Source organism: Emydura macquarii, unplaced genomic scaffold (genome assembly GCF_026122565.2).
Source record: "Emydura macquarii macquarii isolate MOO-44397 ecotype Brisbane River unplaced genomic scaffold, CSIRO-AGI_Emac_v2 contig_3062, whole genome shotgun sequence".
Taxonomy (NCBI): domain Eukaryota; kingdom Metazoa; phylum Chordata; order Testudines; family Chelidae; genus Emydura; species Emydura macquarii.
In genome coordinates this window covers 6482009-6503934 of record NW_027133199.1, presented here as the reverse complement: position 1 = coordinate 6503934, position 21926 = coordinate 6482009, and the positions used below count along the sequence as shown (strand labels likewise).

The 21926-nt window shown below is 38.8% G+C and overlaps 1 protein-coding gene across 4 annotated transcripts in view; it reads right to left on the bottom strand.

Annotated features, from left to right (window-relative positions):
- The window catches only part of SLC2A9 (solute carrier family 2 member 9), a 222903-nt gene that overhangs the window by 125096 nt on the left and 75881 nt on the right, over positions 1 to 21926 (bottom strand). The gene's annotated exons all lie outside the window — the stretch shown is intronic.

Genomic DNA, 21926 nt, shown 5'->3' with positions numbered 1-21926 from the left:
ATAAGGCTCAGAATAGGGCACTTCTGGGTTTGATTTTAGACATTGGACTCAATCACAATCTCTGCACTGTAGCAAATTGGTGGATGACCAGAATTTTATGGTTGCCACTATTCTGCACATTGTGACCATTCTGAACTTCATCGACCCTAGCAGCAGACCTTACATCCTCCTTCCCCAAAACACCAAGATGCCCATAGGCTTCAATGGGGTCCAGATTTCACCCTAAGCCTATATTTTAGCTAAAAGGAAATTTTGCCTCAGCAGCATCTGCCACCCATATACAGTTGAGCAGTTCTAATTCCATCCAGTAGAGGGCACACAAACACAATTTATCAAAATCCTTACCCTTCTATTCAGTTACCTTGGAGCCATGACCTGGCTACATCTGATAAATATTTATTATTATGACCTAGCTCTAGCACAAGAACACAGCATTAAATCAGCAGATTTTTGAATTATGAAAATAATAGAAATAGAGGATATTATTTATTTAATATTGTAGATTTTTTTGCATTTAGAAAACATTCTTTTCTAAAAGAAATGGTTCAAGCAGTAGGAGCACAGGGTCACTGTTCTCTCTCTTTGACCTAAAATTGTTCAAGGGAAAATGAAGCCATCAATAAAATAGAATTTCTCTCTGCAATTGAATATAACCTGTTTTGATTTTTTAAAATAATTTCCTTACTTTCTTTTGTTAAAAGCCAGTAAAGGGATTACATTTTTCCTTTTCTCTCTCTCTCTAAAACCCAGGGGGGGAAAACAGAGCAGAAAAAGTAATTGAAAACCTTTTAATCTAACTTGCACTTCCCAGTTTATTTATAACTCGGCAGAGTGAATAAGAAATGTGCCTTAATTCTAACATTATGATTTTATTACAACATTTAAACAGCATTATGCATGCATGACATTCACCAAGAATTAGAAAAATGACCACATGCTACTTTATATTGGACTTTCCCTAGTAATAAGGCTCATAATTTCATACTGTGTTACATAAGCTATTATGAACTGACAGTCTGTGACTATTAAACAGCTGCAGCTATTAAAATATATTTGTTACAGTCAGTTACATTATTTCAAAGGCATTTTTACTGTAGTTTCAATTACATTCTTTAAAGATTTCTTGACAGTAAACAATAGAACAGGAATAACATTACATCAAATGGAAGATTCCTATATTAAACTGCACTTGGAGAAACAACTAAAGGAACATGAATAAAGAAAGGTTTTCCTTTCATCATCAGTCTAGCTATTTTATTTGTCTAGATAGTTATGACACTCATCACAATAGTATCTAAGCACCTCCATATTATCAATGGGAATCTCATTGCCTCAAGAAATCACTGAAACCAGAACCTTACCAAGGTTCAAATAGAGACTGGACATCTATATGGATAAGAAGAGTATTCAGAGTGATCATCATTGATGTTACCTAAACATTTTGGAAGGATTATTAAACCTCATGCTTCAGGGATTAAACCAATCTCTAACTATTAGAAACCAGGATGAGACTACGTGGAAGGCAGATTACCCTACAGCTGCCTACTGCATTGTTCCTACACCTTGTTCTGAAGCATCCGGTGCCAGCCATTGTCAGAGGCAGGGTATTGAACCAGGTGGACCTCAGGTCTGATCCAGTCTGGCAATTCCTATATTCTTATCTGAGCACCAGTGCAAGGGCAGAATTGTCTAAATCAGCTGATCGCAACCTTTCCAAACTACCTTACCCCTTTCAAGAGTCTGATTTGTCTTGTGTACTCCCAAGTTTTACCTCACTTAAAAACTACTTGTTTGCAAAAATCAGACATAAAATACAAAAGGATCACAGCACACTTGCTTACTTTCTCATTTTTATCATATAATTATAAATCAATTGGAATACAAATATTGCAATTACATTTCAGTGTATAGCATATACAGCAGTATAAACAATTCATTGTCTCTATGAAATTTTAGTTTGTGCTGACTTCGCTGGTGCTTTTTATGAAGCCTGGTGGAAAACTAGGCAAATATCTAGAGGGGTCGATGTATCCCTTGGAAGACCTCTGCATACCTCCAGGGATATGCGTACCCTTGGTTGTGAACCACTGGTCTAAATTGATCTGAGGAGATGGGAAGGAATAATTAGTAATAATGGAATGAAATTTAGTAAAGGAAAATGTAAACTGGCTATTGGGGAGGTAGGAATCCTAAAAATGATGTCTATTAGACTGGACTAGTGTCACAAGAGAAGCATCCCATCAGTAGGATCACTTAAACTCGGACATGCCAAAGCATTTGAGAGAACAATCTGCACAGGGACAGCGATATGGAAAAATCCTATATTGGCAAGCAGTTAGACAGCCTTCGCATCTGTAATTTCTATCAGTGTAATCAGGAATTCATTGCTGTTGTGCATAACATTTACTAGAAGTATAATTTTTTTAAAAGTGGAAACCTTGCATACCAGACTCAGGTCTTCTGGATTCAATATTAGCTTCTTTCTCTACATAGATATATGTATATACTGACATTCAGTCAAGGGGAAAAAAATTAGCTGTGAGAGTATATTCTATGGCGCTACCTAGGAGCCATCATGAAAAGTTACTGCCTTAATTGATTTTAGATTTAACTTTTCTTTCATAATAATCTTTGAAATTCACTGAACTTTGATCACAACACTGAATATGCTCATTATCTAAAATTAGAAGCAGATCAGGAACCCAGGGAAAAGTATTTCAGGGGATTTCTGGGGAAGACAGCTAAAAAAATGTACGAGGGGAAATCTGGGTTTGCCTTTGAAGAAAGAATGGAAATATTTAGAAAAAGCAAGAAAACAGGATTAACATTAATTAAGAAAAGCAAAATAGCCTTTTGCAGTCTTTCTGTTCCTAAAATGTTTTATGTTCTAATTCTATAATTAGCATTGGGATAAAAATCTTACCAGTTGTCTTATTTTAAGATTAACAGAGTATGATTTCCACTCTGCCCATCACTGGTGATTTCATTTCATTCATTCTAATTAGAGACTTGATCCAAAAAGGTGCTGAGTAGACTTTTCAGACTTCAGTAGGATTACTTGTGCTTGAGCAGGTGTTTTTATGTGCTTTGTTGGATTGGGGCAGAGTCCTCAGCACCTTGCATAATCAAGACCTAATGGCACTTCTCCAAGTGCTTTGGAATTGATTTCTCCATCAAAACCAGAGTCCACATCTTTCAAAAAGAGCCTGCTGCAGTTCTTCTAGAAAATTTCTTTTGGAATGGAAAATTAGGTTTTCAACAAAACACATTTTTTAGTGAAAAATGTCTGCTTTCTGGGGAAAATTTTGACCTTTCATAAAAAACTGAACACACATCCCCCCCAAAATATTTACTTTGGAATGCTGTCAGAGTGCTGGCCTCATGCCTGCATTCCCCTGTATGGATCAGGTTCCCAGAAGGACCGCATCTCCCATAATGCACTGTGGCCATGGGTCTAGCAAGAGGGGAGATCATGATGCATCCTGAGAGATGTAGCCCAGCCCACAGAGAATGGGAACATGGGACACCCAAGCGACTCTCTTGAGGCCCTGCAGTGGCATTTCTGAGTCAAAGATTTTGGTTTTGGATTTTTCACTGAAAAGTCAAATTTCCATTGGGGGGGGGGGCGGCGGCGAGGGGATATTCCAACTAGCTCTACGCTCAACAATTGAGGCTGTTCATCTCAATATTTTTCTGCAACAGCACCCCTCACTATACATGCTGCAAGGCCTATTTTTTCCTCTCAAGCATTTAGAAAGAGAGGAGTTTGAGGGGGAAGCTTTTTATTTAGATTGGGAACACTAGGAGTTGTTAGCCATCTATGGCTATCTCTACACTATGAGCTAGGGACGGGATTCCTTTGCTCACGTACAGATACTAGCGCAAGATCTCATTGAGCTAGCAGGAGTATAAAGAGCAGAGAAGCACAGCAAGCAGTAGCAGAGGCACAGCTGAGCCCTGCCATGTACCTACCCACCAGTTTCAGGTAGTTTGTGTGCATGACTTTTTACTGCTGCTACCATAGCTACACTACTTGTGCGAGCTTGGTGAGAGCTAGTGCGTATGTGTATACAAGCAGAGGAAATCACACCCCTAGCTTGAAGTGTAGACATAAACTGAGATGGAATGAGCAGTAGTCCATTATTTGTTGTACTAATAATGAAATGAGACAGACATTTTAATTGGTATAGAGAAGACTGAGTACAAGATGGGCCCTTGTTAATGGAATAACAAACCTTTATAAAAAACGACAACATAGCTATTGTAACTAGCTGTTTTGCTTTGTGGAGGGCTAGAAGCAGATGATAATTTCTTTATTTTTTAATTGTCAAAAACCTAGCTCATTTCCATTTCAAGTCCATCGTGACTTCCCAAAACACTGTAAAAAGTAAAACAATAACAAAATTTTTCTAAAGTTATATTCAGTCTGTGAAAGTGATGTATAAAAATCTGACACTTGATTAGGGCCTCAGATTTCTTGTACATTTTATCACAGTGCCAAGGACACTATGCAAAGGAGAAAAAACTGAATTGCTTTTGTAGATTATTATTAATATTCTGCCAAGTTATTATCTGCAATAAACCTTTACCCTTTACTAAATCTGTACTCCATAGGTTCAGTTTTTCACTTTTCTTCAAATAAATCTTTTAAAACTTTAATACTATTATTGTGAAAAGCTATAAAAGAGAATGAACACAGTCCTTATAATAAATTTCAGGCTAGCACAGTACAATAAAAAAATCTATTTTTATAGTACAAGACATTGATCTTCCTTTGGTTCCTCTATAGAAGAATTGTACTTTTTATTATTGTAATTTACACAACGAGAAAAAAAAAAGACTTGATAGTCCTTATCTAAAACAATAATAAAAGGTGCTCTCACCTGCTAAGAATGCATTTTAATGCACATTGACTTTGTAGTTCATACAGACCTGCCACGTCTACTGTTTTCCCCTCTAGGCTTAAGATTTTTAGCCCTTTTTACAGGGAAATTGAGCAATCTGTTGCTTTCTTCTTGTGTATGTGTTGAGAAATATTCTTGGCATTACAGGCCTGTGAACCTTTTAATTGATTTCAATGAGCTTTGAGTTAAGCCCTAGAATACTTCAAAATCACATTCTGTTTCCATTCACTTCTCTCATGATTTACACTATCCAAATCCAGGTTCCTCATATCAACTTAAGACATTCTAGAAAAATGTTTTTCTCGTTTTTTGTTTTTTGTTGTTTTTTTTTTGGGGGTGGGGGGGGGGGGGGGGGAAAAGGGGGATGTCGTTATATCTCAGGGTTCTCTCTTCATCCCAGTCAGTTTCCTGAAACCACTTTGGAATTCTTTAAGTTCTTCCATGGAACCAGAGAAAAAAATTATTTTGCCGAAAAACAAAAACAAACTGACAAGGTGTTCTGGAAATCTCAGTTTGCACATGCTCAATAGAGATTTGTTGGTTTGACAGCTAAATTCTCTGAATATTCCATAAGTAGTGAGCATGCTCTGGTCCCACAATGCAGGGACTGAGCAGGACTTCCAAGCAATTGTTCCTCCCTGCCGCCACAGTCCACTAAGGCATTGGATACAAGAGCTGAAATTAGAGATTCTCTTCTGTATAACTCAGTGTTCCTCCTGCTGGTGCCCTGTGTATCTGACTTTTGTTTTCAGCCTGAGCATTCCAAAGTGTTAACAGTTTCTATAAAGACAATTGCTGACAGAAGGATACCAAGATTTTGGTGACACCACAATCTTCAATCAAAACTCACAAAATTCAATAGAAATCTTTCTATTGACTTCAACAGGTTTTAGATTAGGCACCACAGAAGTGCAACAGAAAGATAGGTGCAAAATACAACCACATTAAAAGCAGCACCCAGATTCCGACACATTTTACTCACTAGTAGAGCTGTCTGAATAATGCATTTTTTTTATTTGGTGGCAATTCAAAAAAAAAAAAAAAATTGACTTCAAGTCTAATCAAAACAAACAAAATGTGATGCAATTTCAAAGTATTTTTTTAAATAAAAATGAAAGCTAATTTCAAAACAGTCATTTTGAACTGAAAAATTGAAGCGCTTCATTTAAAAAAAGTCAAAATGTTTAGACTTTTTCCTGTATCTCCCCTCCCTCCCACCCCAACACAAACAATTTGACAAAACAAACAAAAAACTGAAAAATGTTTTGGTGTCGCTGAATCTGCATTTTTCACCAAAATAGTTTTGAATCAAAAATTTCACCCAGTTCTACTCACTAGATCATAATGTGCAGGGTACAGAGAATTAATCAGCTTATCATTCAGTTTCACAGACTTTATTCTGAACCTAACTTCACTTCACATTTAAAGATGCAGAACTCCACAAGTGATCACAGCATCATTTCTGTTAACTTTCATTTATTTAGTCCTATCTTACTAAAAGAGTGTTTGTGTTTTGGGAGGGGAAGGAACCTATTTTCAGCAGCTAATGTATAAATGAAAAATATTTGAAATAAATGCACTCTTATGGAAAGTAATATTAGAAAATATATCCCATCACTCAACAGAATAACTGTCTGCTAGTCCGCGCAGGATGACCAATTTACTGAAATATTGGTAGGCAGATTGCAAACACATACATCAGGGAGAAAGCGAATAGTCTTTGTAACTGAAATTCTAAAATCTCCAGGATCATGGAATGATTAAAGGGTGGTTATTTTTACTGAGTGTGAAAGGAAGTTTCAAATCAAAACATTTTTTAAGACTCACTGCTGTCTAAAGGACTTGTAAGGATTAGCAGATGCTCTGGCACCAACAAGAGAGACAAATCAGTATCAGAGTTTTACCTTCACACTGACAGTATGAGCAGTGCCAAATTAAAGCTCGATCATACTTCATATACAGAGCTCAGTCCCCCACACAGCCAAGCCATCTGCACTAGAGTTATTTAGGCTTAAAGAATGCAGCACTTGGTCAAGAATTGGAGCATGTGTTACAAAGGACTGGTCAGCCATGAATTACTCCCAAACTCTTCAGAACTGAGTCTTGCACCACTTTCAATTTTTAAAGTATTTTAAAAAAATCTGAGCTTTTATTTGCAAATGTAGAGATTTGCTGCTGCAATATCATGTTATTAAATTAATTAACTAACTGCACACAGGTAACAGGCAAATACAGACAATTTTGTCATGTTACTTCTAATCTTTTGGAATACTCATTTATGGACAAACTAGGTGAGACTAAGCAAAGAACCATGGGTAAATTTCTTACTATTCGTGGCTACCTCAAACAAAGCCAGCACCCAAAGGGCTAGTTGCAGAGAAGCCTTGCTAGTCTTCCCACTGGTAGTTTTACCCCGGTAGCCCTCCGAAGCAGCTTTTAAAATTCCTGTGTACAATTTCAGTGCTGTAAAATACAGAGAGAAATGCATATGGTTCTTGATTTAATATCCTACACCAACATGAGCTCACTCACAGGCTCCTGGAAGGGTGCCAGGGTGTTTCAGTGTTGCCAGGTCATGCACCAGTGGCTGCTTCAGTTATTGTACTGGGTGGCTTCCGAGTTCCAGTTCAGCAACTTACAGCTTGTAATTAGGTAGAAATGCTTAGCTGTATGACAAGAAAACTGCTTACGATAAACTGCATCTTCTGCCTTATCTGCCACTGGGAGGAGGTATATCACATGCCTCGCTGCTAGATAAATAAAATGGGAAGCACTCAAAGATGCGTCTGAGGGAACTGTGCTCTTAATAATTGTTACTCTGCATCCAGCTCTCTTACATCTGGAAAGGGTAGAGTTGGGCATCAGTCAATAGGAGGGCAGCATAATCACCCATAATGCAATGTCGACAGAGCTATGCAAAGCTGGGCCCTCTGTTCAGAAAAGCACCTACGTATGTGCTTAAATCCATTCCAATTCAAGTAAGCACTGAAGCGTAGGCTGACAGTTAATGAGGTCTGTAATGATCAGTGGGCCAAAAAAAGCAGTTTAAAGCCACCTTAGTCCCCATTCATCGCTCCAGGCTGTGAATTCTGTGCTGTGTTTTTTAGAAGCACAGCACAAAGCCTCACCCTCTATTTTCTACTGGTGTCTTTTTCTAAGCCTAGTATAAAATGCCTCCCCCAAATTCTTCAGGATCACCCACAACTATTCTTTGACTCATTCTACTGACTATTTGAAGTGACATAGGATTTTAATGTCTTGCTGATAGCTGGGGATTTAGGTGCACTTGAATACAGTCACTAAGGCCATGCTTCAGGAAGATAATCCTACTGAAGTCAATGGAACTATTATTCACGTACTTAAAGTCAGGTACACATGCAAGTAATTTGCTGAATTAGGGCCTTGATTTGACTTGATCACTCTTTAAAATTTTCAATATGAGTAGAGAGGCTAGGATGGTTCTTTGTGCAGCACTCAGAAACTATCTATATGTTAAGGTCACTTTTTTGACGTAAGATCTTGACAGAATGCCAGGGTTATATTTTCCTGCACATGGTTTCTTTAAAGGTTGAAATTGTGCTAAAGAAATAAAAGGGACGTAGCTTTGGGGAGCAGAGTGTGATGCTCCTGAAAGAGGCTCCCGCAGTGGGTTTTAGGCAACCCTGTGTGTGTTTGTTGGATTCTAACAAAAGCTTTAATAAAATACTCCAATTTAAAACAGCACTCTGATCTGAAAATGTAATATTCACATGTAATTAGTATGCATCCATGTGGCCAGTCCTCTGTGTAGAGCCCCATTGACATAAATGAGGGGGTCAGGAATCCCTCCAGGCAGGTTCCATTGCAGGATTGGAGCCGAACATCTTTTAATCCTATATTATAAAGTAATGGCAGAACAATTCCCTCACAGAGAAATCTTTGACTACTTTCCTAAGTAGTTCAATGACAAGATTTATTATATATAACTACACATACACATAGTGAAAGGACTCATAGCACTAGAAATGGATGGATTTCTCCTCATCTTATCACGCTAACATTTAACAGTCATTCAGCCACAATATCTCAGCAAGATCATGTAGTCCTAAGTCTCTACCTGCAGGCTATGGCCCCCCAGAAACAATTTTTTATAGCTTTCTTTACTAAATTTTGAAGGTACCATTAGTTACCAGGCGACCTTTGAGTCTAAGTCAAGTATAAAGTCATAGGGAGAAGCAGTTTTAAAAGCAGATCAAACAAACAATGAGGCTTTGAGAAGCGATGGAGCTTAGTTTTTGGGACTGTACCTTCAATGATATAGAAAATTATAAAGTAGCTGGTTGTACAACATATTTCAGTGCATCTGAAGCAGCAAAATACAAAAAGTTAACATGTAAAAGGTTTTTAAAATCATCATCTCACTACTTCTAATATGTATTTATTTGGGGGTTAGTAAATAAGTAAGTCTAGAAAGGGAACTACTAAAGTTCTCCTGGTATTTGGATATAAAATATATGCCTGAGTAAAATCCATTTGATTTAAGATCCCATTTGATGCAAAACAATTTTCACCTGTCACAAAGGCTTAGTCTACACTAGAACGTGCTTGCTGATACAGCTATACTGGCAAATCGCCCCAGGGAAGACGCAACATATACCAGAAAAAGAATTCATTGGTCAGTATAGTTTATACTAGTTCCCTGAATGAACATCATATTGGCAACAGGACTCTTTTTCCAGTATAAACTGCAGCTACACTAGTGCTTTTTGCCAGTATAAGAATGTAGTAAAGAATCACATTCCCTACCAAACATTATTATACTGGCAAAAGTTTCTAGTGTAGGCCTGGCCAAAGACTGCTGCCTATTCTTCAAATATTGGATGGAGCATTACTGTTCTTTAAAGGAAAAAAACAAAACAGCGACAAAAAGTTGATTTGCTCATATTATTTCGGTGACAACTGCAAAGCACAACACAGCCACAGCAAAATTAGTATGTTGATATTTAAAAACAAAAACAAAAAAAAAAAACCCAAAATCTGAAACCCAAGTCTGATGCTGCTCTTGCCTACTCTGGTTTTGTACTGGTGTAATTCCATTTCCCAAAATGGGATTACTCCTCATTTATGCAAGTGCCAATCAAAGAAGAACAAACCATCCCTGTTGCAAGTGCAAACATGTATGCACACTTATTTGAATTCCCTGGAGTCTATCCCATCTATGCACAGGGGTATGCACATGTAACTCTGATTTTAACTGTAAATGAGAGCGACTCACATAAATTTTATGTATACTGCTGAAAGAAGAGATTCTCCAGTATGTCCACTACATAAAGAATAAGCAGATTTCCTTATAGTGTAAAGATTCATTAGAGATCAAAATAAACATGGATAAATACAAAAGTGAACAGTTAAAGAATAATGCACTCCCAAGTCTAAAAATTAATTTTTTAACTCCATACTGGTGTTCAGGTGACACTGTGGAAGCAAATTACAGCTAGTTTTATCGAGCTCATCAAAGCCCCTATATGGCACTGTAGATAAGCACTGCACGCACTCTGTGTGTGTCATTCCTTACTAGAAAAGGATGAAAAAAACCTTCTCAATTAAAAATCCTCACCAACTGCTTATACTCTTCTCCGTGCTGTGCCCTGGAGATTCTGATGCAGCACAGCATAGCAAGACAGAGCAGGAAAGTCTGACAGCAAAGCAGTGTTGATGTAACTACAAATTTAGTTCTGAAGCAGACCTTTTTGATATTTATATTGAACACCTTCATGACAAACAGACATAAATGAGAAAGAAAATACTGTATCATTAGACATAAGTGATCAGTTACAAGAGTTACAACTCTTCATGCAGTGACATCAGCTAATTGTTGTCCCTGTCAAATATGTGCTGATGTACTAAACTAGGGACTACCACCAACAAAAGCACAGGCTTCTACTTCTTGAACTGCATGTGTAAATCTATTTGCACCAAACAGTCCAGGGAAACAGAATATGAACATTGAGTGTGTTACATTTAGGTCAACTAAACTATCCCTTCTGGTTTAGTTATGTCATAAGCTTTTTTGCAGTTTTTTTAAATGAACTACACTCTTAATTGATTTTCTAGCTTAATACAATTATATAGTACACACAAACACTACACTTAGGAAATGACAGAATTGAGGTTGTCTGTGCAACTTTAATCACCTCTTTTGTATGTATTCATTATGATACAATCTTTAATTACATGATCACAAACTGTTTTCCACAGGCCAGGTTGTCAGAATTTTTTTACATAGGCAAAACAATGTATTTTTCCCCTGCCTCGTTCTCTGAAATGGCTGAAATTTTCCACAAAAACATTGCTTGAGGCAGACACCTGGCATGCAAAATTTTAGGGCAAACGATTAAATTTTGCAAACCATATAATCACTAAAAACAGGGTTGTATAATTTGAAATGTTGGCCAACCTTAGTTATAGACAGCTCTAGCATCCCTCCCTATAAATATACACATACATACAAACATAAATCCAACAATGGGATGTACCAATATTAGATCATGGAATAGTCTCCCAAGAGAAGTAGTGTAAGCTTGGACTTTTAAAAATAGACTTGATGAAATGCTACCAAATGTTCTGTAAGGAACAATCCTACCAGGAAAATGAACTGGATGATCTAAGGACAGAATTATAGAAGCTAGAGCATAAAAAGGTCTGATGGGCAGTGCTTTAAGAAGAAGTGACAGATCTGAAATATGCTTTCCTATATAAAATATCCATATCCTCAAAAGAACATATTAAAAGTTGCACTTGCTACAAAGCCAAGAATGCTCAAAATTAAATAATTTTCGAGCCAGTGGCAATATTTTCTCCCCCACATTACTGAAGATAACACAATTACATTCTTGTGGGCCAGCATAAGTTGATATTTGCAGTTGCTATGGCTTCCTGAAGAAATAATGGCTTCAGGTTACAGAAGGTTGAAGCAGGGTGGATAAAAATCAATTTTTTTTTAAAATAACTTTTTTTAAAAATCAGTTTTTAAATTTTTTTTAAATCACTAAAATACTAAATTTCTGTCATTTAAAAAAGGAACAGTTACAATTAAATCTCATCACAAACATGCTAAACCTACACTTACAGTCTCATAAAAATGAATTAAACTGTGAACAAAAATTCAACTGTCACGTGCGTAGTTTTGTCACAGAATGCTGCAAACGTGGCAAAGATGAGAAGATACTTAGAAGAGGAAACAGAAGGGTGCTCCTTAATAACATATGGCTGCAGTGCCCATTTAATGCATCTTTTAGCCAAAGACTTAAGTACGTCTTCTCCAGGAATAAAAAAAATATTGAAGTCACAAAATACTTCCGTAACAACCATTTTGCTTCAGCTTTACTGGAGAGAGCAGGATCCAAACTAATTCTCCCTCAAGATGTTCAATGGAATTCTATGGTTGATTGTTTTGAACAATTTATTAAGAATTGGCCTATTCTCATAAAACTTTGTGAAGAAAAGCAGTAATAAAATAGATGGAAGTATCTCATCCAAAGTATCTTACATTGGATTAGAGAGAAATGTACAGGATATGCTCAGTATACTGAAGCCTATATTCATAGCCTTAAACAAACTTCAGAGAAATTGTTGCTGCATTGCTGATGCTGTCAAAATTTGGAAGGCACTTCTACAGACATTGAAGAAAGAAATACCTCACCAGGAAGTTAAACTGCAGGCAATAAAGAAGCAAATGGATCAAGCACTAACTCCACCTCATTTTCTTGCAAACATTCTCGACCTCAGATATAAAGATAGATGCCTACCTTCAGAAGAAGATGATGCTGCCATGGAATGGGCATCTCAAAATCACTCGTAAGTTATGCCAGTCATAATAAATTTCAAGGCTGGAGTTTTAAACAGTACATGTTTACTGATGATGTTTTGAACAAAGTAACTCTCCTGAATTGGTGGAAATCATTAGCCAGGCACCTTGAAACAGAGTTCCTTCAAGTTGCTAAGCCAACTTTTCACAGTAATAGCTTCCTCTGCAGGCAGAGAGAGAATATTTTCATCGTTTGGTATAATTCACTTTCAGTTAAGAAATCGACTGGGAGTAGAAAAAGCAGGAAAACTCATATTTCTGTTTCAGTCTATGAATAAAAAGGAAGGTGGGAGTGGGGAAGATGAGAGATAGTTGTAGAAGTTTAAAGGATAGTGTACGTTTAGTCTTGTGATGGCTTTTCTGTTAGAGTTAATAAAATGTGAAAATTAAAAAAAAAAAAAAAAAAAAAAAGTTTAAGGACAGCCGTCAGCCGGCAACTCAAGAGACTGCTGCAATTTCAAATGTGAAACATTTATGTAACATTTAATATTTAGTTTAATAAAATACAAGTGCTATTGTGTGTGTGCGCGCGCGCACTATGACATAGCAACCGGGATTGATACAGAGAAGTAGATCACCAGAATATAACTATTTTTAGCTAATTATGTTGTGTCCAATTCTGGTCTCAAAACAGCTTAACACTCATGTATCTCCACTGGCTTCCATGGAGATACAGTAGACTATTATTTGCATTACATGGTGTAGCCTAGGGCAAGGGAGGTCATAATCAGAGCCTTGTAGTTCAAACTAGTGTTTCATAGAGTCATAGAAGATTAGAGATGGAAGGGACCTCAGAAGATCATCTAGTCCAAACCCCTGCTCAAAGCCGGGCCAACCCCAACTAATTCATCCCAGCCAGGGCTTTGTCAATCCGGGTTCCACCACCTTCCTAGGTAACCCATTCCAGTGCTTCACCACTCTCCTAGAGAAAAAAGTTTTTCCCTAATATCCAAGCAAGACCTCCCCCATTGCAACTTGAGACCATTGCTCCTTGTTCTATCATCTGTCACCACTAAGAACAGCCTAGCTCCATCCTCCGTGGAACCCCCCTTACAGGTAGTTGAAAGCTGCTATCAAATCTCCCCTCACTCTTCTCTTCTGCAGAGTGAATGAGCCTAGTTTCTTCAGCCTCTCCTCATAAGTCACGTGCAGTCATAATGCAGCCCAATGTGCAGTTAGCCTACTTGGCAATAAGGGCACACTGACTCATATCCAGCTTCTTGTCCACTGTAACCCCCAGGTCCTTTTCTGCAGAACTGTTGCTTAGCCAGTCGGTCCCCAGTCTGTAGCAGTGTATGGGATTCTTCCATCCGAAGTGCAGGACTGCGCACTTGTCCTTGTTGAATCTCATCAGATTTCTTTTAGCCCAATCCCACAATTTGTCTAGGTCACTCTGTATCCTATCCCGACCCTCCAGCATATCCACCACTCCCCCCAGCTGAATGTCATCTGTAAACTTACTGGGGGTGCAATCCACTCCACCCTCCAAATCATTAATGAAAATGTTGAACAAAACTGTCCCCAGGACTGACACTCTGCTTGATACCAGCTGCCAACTACACATTGAGCTCTTGATCAGTGAGCCCAATGATCTAGCCAGCTTTCTGTCTACCTTTTAGTCCATTCATCCAACCCATACTTCTGTAACTTGCTGGCAAGAATACTGTGACTGTATCAAAAGCTTTGCTAAAGTCAAGATATATCACATCCACCACTTTCTTCGCATCCACAAAGCAAGTCATCATAGAAAACAATCAGGTTGGTCAGGCATTACTTGCCATTGGTGAATCCATGCTGACTGTTCACAATCATCTTCCTCTCCTGCAAGTGCTTCAGAATGGATTCCTGCAAGACCTGCTACATGATTTTTCAGAGACTGAGATGATGCTGACTAGTCTGTAGTTGCCCCCGGGTTCCTCCTCCTCTTTTTTAAAGATGGGCACTAAATTTGCCTTTTACCAATCATCCAGGACTTCCCGCGATCACCAGGAGTTTTCAAAGATAATGGCCAATGGCTCAACAATCACTTCAGCCAACTCCCTCAGCACCCTTGGATGCATTGCATCCGGCCCTATGGACATGTACATGTTCAGCCTTTCTAAATAGTCCTGAACCTGTTCTTTCCTCACTGAGGGCTGCTCTGTATGACATTAAAAATACATGTTCAGGCTCACATAGCACCAACCTGGTCAAACAGACCTGTCTTGAACAAAGGAGTGTGTGTTTACCTGAATTTGCATTTAAGCAATAAACAGAGTCATCAAGCAGAAAGGGGGATGGGAAGGAACAAAAGGAAACCTGCATGTGAGCATATACAGGTGAAAAATCCTAATAGGGAATATCCTTCCACACAGACTGTCTTCTGGTTCTCAGATGAAAATGCCTTTCAAGTGTGACTGAAATTATAAATAGTAGGGGTAAACACCCCTAAAAGAACCCTCTCTCTCTCTCTCTGCCCATCTCATTCTCCATCACATGGTCTGGAGTGGCTCATGACCGTGAGTGCCTACATGAGGGCAGACTGTCAAAGACAGGTCAGGTACCTCAAACTGGTGGTATGTTCTATAATTAGATTTTACCAAGCCAGTAACAAATGTGAACTCCTGGATCACTATAACAGTCTTAACATGGAGTCACAGACAGTCCCCTTAAGCCCTCCAATCTATCTTACCACCAGACAAATTGGACTTAGTGATAACCGGTCACTTACACCAAAAAAAAAAAATCACAAAATATTCAAGTTGCCTCCAGTCTGAAGAGACCAGTCACTTACTACAGATCAATCAGTACCCTAAATCTTACAGCAAAGACAGACAATTCCTGTAGCCAGTCCCGTAATAAACTATGTAAAGGTTTATTAACTATAAAAGAGAAATAATAATGTTATTTACAGATTAAAACAAGTAAACATATACACACAAATGAGTTACCATCTAAATCCTAAGAGGGACAGAGTTGTAGAGATCTCTCAATCCAAAGTGTCTTTCAGAGCAAACCCAGGAGATAACCCCTGGGAATTTCTGGCTATAGTTTGGTTTATCTGGTGTTGTGAGAGTTCAAAAAGCACAGAGATGAAAAACCTTCACGTCAACAATTTTTATTTTCCTCTTCCAGCAATCAAAGTGATGGGATGAGACCTTCTGCACATACTTCTCGCTTGGTGGATGGGGAAATTATCAAAGATTGTGTCTGACATCCCTTAAATTTTGATAGTCCGCCTGGATGGGCAGGGGAGACTATTCCCATACCTGGGTTCACAAGTTCAGAGCAAACATTTTCAAAGCTATAAAGCAAAATGTACATATTTCCTGATGGCATGGAATACAGCCCTTACAAGTGAAGTTAATGCATGCAGCAATTTACAAACATTTCATAGAGTCTAAATACATTCTTATAAGACTAATACCTATTTTGAGCAAAACTAACATACAGGTGAGCTGGTCTGCTCTCCAGCTATCTGTTTGTCAGTTCTTTGCTAATGCTTGCAGCGTTGGCAAGAGCTGGCAACTGGCCTGCCAGCATCACACCCTTCTCCTTCCCCCTGCCCATCTCATTTTCTTCACTTGAGAAGACAAAGGAAACCACCTTTCACAAGAGAGGGGGACTGTTTGTTTACTGGATGTCAGAGGCCCCTGAGAGCAGGGGCATGTCTGCATTTCCAGCGAGGGGTGTGACTCCCAGGTCAAGGTGGCAAATCCATACCAACTCTGATTGAGCTAGTGCACTAAAAACAGAATGTAGCCACAGCAGTGCAGATGGTGGGAGGGGCTAGCCACCCTGTGTACATGCCTACGGTATCAGACGGGTAACATACTCAGGATGGCTAGCACCTCCCGCTGCTCATGAGACTGTGGCTACACTGCTGATAGCGTGCTTGCTCATTTAGAACGACCACTGATACGTCTCGTCAAGATGGGAATCATCCCTCTAGTTCAAAGTGTAGACATACCCCAAACAGCAGAGAGTTCCTATGTGATGCCAGGCAAGCCACCTAAACCACAATTTTCACAGATAGCCACCATAGTCCTCATTTTCTCGTTGCCCAACATGAGACACCTGCGGTCTGATTTGCAGAGACACTGAGCACTCCAAGATGCAAATAAAGTTAGAGAGGGCTGTACTGTTAACATATAAAGTGCTCTAAATTATTGAGTTCTCTACAAAATTATGCCATAGGCCATGCAAATTAGGCACCCAAAATTAGCAGACACTTTTGACGTTAAATGTCTGTATGCCTCAGTTCCTCATCTATAAAATGGAATAATAACGCCCCTTTATTTTACAAGGGTGTTGTGAAAATAAACTCATTAATGTCGTGAGGTACTCAGGCACTATGATGATGAATGTCATAGAAAAGCTCATAAGGAAATTAATAATTCTGTATTCAGAGAAGGATTTGAATACTGTGCAGAAAATAAGGCCTGGGGACACACATTGAACAATGAATAGAAAACCAACTATTGAATAGCTGCTCACTGAGTGAGCACCATCCATAGTGTGCACTGAATGATGCAAGAGTCTCGTGAAAAAAATAGGATGTGATCATGTAATTAAAGACTGCATCACTCTGGCTCTTAACTTCTGAGTGCTTGACTCTGCAACCTTAATGTTCTTTGAATGTAGTTTATATACATATAAAGTTCCACTATATACAAACATTTTATATATTTACACACACACACACACACACACACACACACACACACACACAATCTTACTCTATACTGCACGTTTAAATGCAACTATGTAACCGTAACCTGTACATGCATACTCCAATCATCGAAGGATTTATCCCTTGCATAGTCTGTAAATCATATTACATTAATAAACTCTTTAAATGTTTTCAAAATGTAATCTTCATATCTTATGCAAGAAAGGACCCTTTACTGTCCCTTCATTTATTTCAATTCTAGTTTGCCTTTATCTATTTTGTGTACTATGTGTTCATTTTAAATGGATTTTCTTGGTTTTAAGTTATTCATATTAATGAACAGAAAACCTATCTAATTTTATTTATATTTTCTTTCATTTTGCCTCCTTTTATTGAAAAGTATTTTTGTTACCTAAAATAAAATGTTTGGTTTTTCTTCTTCATTTACTTTAAGTTATTCTTCGGCTTCCTCTTACTTCTCCCAGTGTTCTAATTTTAATTTTATGGTATTTTATTTACTTTCTCCCTATTGTCTAACTTTCTGCCTATTCACGTGGTAATGTATCTCTCTCCAAAAATTCAAACTGGAACTTCAACCAGAACTCTGATCAGGTGACAAGATGGATCTCAGATATTCTGACTTTAAAAAAAAAAAAAAAAAAAAAAAAAAGATACTCAAGCAGTTACCAGCTCTTTCAAGATAAATGAACAAGGAGTTAATGAAACAAAAGAGGAGAAAATGGCAGTTTCTGTTCATTAGAGGGCTCAATATCAGATGATTAAACTGGTTCAAACATTTCACACATGATAGTTCTGAGTGGCATTTGCTAGTTTTATATTGTATTACACTTCTACCTACCTTATTTGAGAATATAGATGAAATCTTGGGCCACACGGAAGTCAATGACAAAACTCCCATTGACTACAATGGGGCCAGCATTTCACCTGATTTCTCAACCCACAGAACCCAGAGAATATAAATGCAATGCAGTGAAAAGATTTTACCAGTGAGAGTCTGTAATAGCTACAAGTATCATTCCAGTTGAGTGGCCCTTTGCAGGCTATCACAGCCAAGTTCTGATAAAATCTTAAACCACACCAGTGTATTTTGAAGGCTTCCCTTAATTGAACCCCGCCTTTGCCTGTTCAATGCACCTATTCACAGCCACCCAAATATGTGTATGAGGACACAAACATTTTGCACTTATTTAAGGATCATACCCACAACCATCCTACCAGATCTAAAAACATGTAAAAATAAAAATCTGTTCAGCTCTAAACTGCATAAATAAAAGATCACTTAAAGCACTTTGATGCTATCTAAAGTACTTGGCACATATGGCATAATTCACTTCCAGCAGGGCCTCATATATTAGGCATTGCAACTTCATAGTTTCAATGTCCATTGGCATTTCCACATTTAAAAGGACAGTGCCATACTCTGCTCAGAGGAAGTTGGCAATTAAGGTGATAATCAAGACTCCTATTGATTTCAATGGGTTTTGGATCAAGTCCACATAGCACAGAGTTACTGAAATATCTGATCGGCAAATCCAAGCCCTTATTCTATTCACTCCAGTTTTTCATTATAACAAGTGTTCAGACAACCACTGACTTAATTAAAATTCCTGAAACTTTTATGGATTTTAGTATGAATGATTATTGATCTGAAAGTTCATACTGGATGCCTGGCATTTCCTTATTTAAAAAGTTCCAATCATCCAATCAGGGAACAGAAACAATGCTATCTGATGTAGCTGACCAACAATGCAACACAAATGAGGAGCAGATAAAACAATGTATGAAGCTATTGTTTAAAAGTTATTTTTTCAAGTTGTTCAGTGAATAATTATGAACAAGAAATGCATTTGAAGAAATCAGGATCTGTTTGTTAAGAATTCATGAATAGAAAAAGGAGCTACATTTGTAACAAATAATTATTTTCAACCATCTCTGATAGAAACTGACAATCCAACATGCAACAATAGTGTGTGTCAGTTTTTTAAACAATTATGAGAGTAAACAAGGCCAATTAATCTTAGATTAACTGAACAAAGGATTTAGTTTTTCTATTTTAGTACAATCAGCTACAAGGGATATAACCCTTGGTGAGGTTTGCTGGTTTCATCAAGATACTGTTCATTGGGGTTTCTTTGTCGGTTTGGTTTATAAGTAGCTTGTAGATCTTGCACTTGCAAATTTCTGCACATTTATTTAAGTTCTCCACATTTCAGAGTCAATGACACCATCAGTTAGGATGTTATTAAACTCAGACATTGGCAGGTGGCAGAATTTGCTTTGCAGTGACAATAAGATCCATTAATAACCCACCATGAATGCTCGATTTTCTCCAAAACACAATGTACAGTCTGTGGGAAATATTGAACACATTTCAAATGCTTTGTGAAATACTTCACAATTAAATAAAAGGGAAAAAATAAAGCAAGATGGCAATCATTTGATAGGCATCTGTCACATCATAATGAACAGACTCATAATGTGAAACTATTGGGAAACTGAGGTCTTTAAAGTAGAGTAGGCTAGCAAATGTCTTGCACCTGCTTTTGAGAGGCAACTTGATCAAACAACAGTACTTTAAGCATACTGTTTAAGAGGCTTTATGCTGCAAAACATGTTGCTTTAGATAAATGGATATGAAGCACTTTTGAAAAATACAAAAAAAGACTCAAAAGGAACACACAGTAATATGTTTGACACTTCATAACTTCTACAGAAAGGAATTCATAACACAATACAAGCAAATACGTGCAAAACTCCCATTGAGTTCAACGGGAACAGCACACATGTAAATACTCGGAGAATGAAATCTTGACCCCTCTGAAGTCAGTGGGAGTTTTGACACAGACCTCAATAGGTATGTCTACACTACAGCCGGGAGCATATCTCCCGGGCTGGAGTGATTCTCAAACCTTTTGTATTGTTGTCTCCTTTCCCACAGCAAGCCTCTGAGTGCGACCCCCGGACCCCCATGGGCGCCCCCTCTCCCTTCACCCCTGGCTCCTTTGGGCTCCCTACTCCCCCTTCGCCCCTAACTCCTGTACTCCTCCCCCCTTCGCCCCTAATCCCTGCGCGCACACCCCCGCGCCCATCTGGGGAAATTAACCTGCCTGCTGGCTGGTATTGTGGCTTGCTCCTCTGTCTAATGCTGCTCCTCCACGACCCCCCGAGGGGACTGTGGGGCGTAGAGGGAGCGAGGAGCAACGTCAGGGCTCCCTGCATTCAGGTCACTTCCTCCCCAGGCTGCATAAGGGAAGGGCAGAGAGCAGCAACTCCTGATGCTCACCTCACAGCACAGCTCAGGGGGGGAAGTGACTTAGATGCAGGAAGCCCTGGCATTGCTCCTCACTCCCCTCTTACAGCCCCCTGGGGGTGGCACGGAGGAACGTTGCAGGGTGAGTGAGCAGTATCTAGGTATCACCACTACCCCTTCCCCTGCCCTCATGTTCCTCCCCCATGAGGAAGCAGGGAGGCTCACAGCACCATGCCCAGCCAGAGCCGGTGCCGCTCACAGCTCCCCACATAACCACATTATGACTCCCGAGGGGTCGTGACCCCCAGTTTGAGAACCAATGCATGCCAAGTCCACTTGAGCTAGCATGCTAAAAATAGCAATGTGGACATTACAACATACCCAAAACTTGTCACCTCAAATCTGGTCTTTAACTTAAGGGCAAACAGAATCACAGTATTATCCTTAGGAGGTATTTAAATGATAACTTAAGACGAGGATGAAGAAGTGGTAAAGGAGTGCTGCCCAGAAGTGCAACCACATAAAAGAAGTGAGGCATGAGTCCTGCAGTGGATCAAAAAGGAGACATTTACAGGGCATTTGAAATCAGTACACAGAGCCATCCCTAGGAGAGTGCAGGGCCCAGGGCAAACCACACTGTGTGGGCCCACACACAGAGGATCGGGGCTCCCCAAAGCACAGGGCCCAGGGCGGTCGCCCGATTCGCCTTACCCTAGGAATGTCTCTGTCAGTATGTGAGGGACACGTTCCTCTCATTCCTCAAGTGATTACTGCTATGGATCTGTCTGTCAGAGGGTTTCTAGTTCAGGTATCACTGTAACAGGAGTGCTGTGTGCATTTTCAACACACCATTTTGAAAGAAAATTTCTGTATGAAAACCATTGCCAGGTGCTGACCAGCGTGTCAGCTTTCTGTGTTCAGAATAATGGTGACATCCAGTGGCCATGAGGATAATTTCAGCTACTCAAGGAGTTATTCTGGCTGTAACAGTTCAGAGGGGATTCTCTCATTCCACTAGTCCATCAGAAGTAGCCATGCCTTTTATTTTAGTAGTCTATGAGCATGGCTATATTACAAGCAACATTAAAACCACCCCATAAGAAAATTTATATTAGAAACATTGTCACTCTATTCAAAGTCATATGGTATCCTCTTTGTCAACTTATCTAATTTTTCAGAAGTCATTTAGAAAGCAGCTATGGAAAAGTGCTAGGCATCTGTGTCATATCTTAAGGAACAACAAACAATGTAAAC